The sequence below is a fragment of the Penaeus monodon genome, chromosome 21 (genome assembly GCF_015228065.2).
Source record: "Penaeus monodon isolate SGIC_2016 chromosome 21, NSTDA_Pmon_1, whole genome shotgun sequence".
Classification (NCBI taxonomy): domain Eukaryota; kingdom Metazoa; phylum Arthropoda; class Malacostraca; order Decapoda; family Penaeidae; genus Penaeus; species Penaeus monodon.
This window is the reverse complement of record NC_051406.1, coordinates 34,727,221-34,727,423: the sequence shown is the minus strand read 5'-3', so window position 1 is coordinate 34,727,423 and position 203 is coordinate 34,727,221. Positions and strand designations below refer to the sequence as shown.

Genomic DNA, 203 nt, shown 5'->3' with positions numbered 1-203 from the left:
CCTATATAACTATAATATTATAGTAATAACTATTATATATTATTATAATATACTATTCACTATGATATAGCTAGTATATATGTATACTATTAATATTATATGATGCTATTGCCTATACTATATAATATATATGCAACTCTACGTATATATATATATTATATGTATACGATATATTAATTATAATATTATATCTCACGTACTCC

The 203-nt window shown here is 18.2% G+C and overlaps 1 protein-coding gene across 1 annotated transcript in view; it reads right to left on the bottom strand.

Moving 5' to 3' along the window:
• Nucleotides 1-203, bottom strand: part of LOC119586659 — a 10,870-nt gene that overhangs the window by 1,251 nt on the left and 9,416 nt on the right. The window lies entirely within an intron of this gene.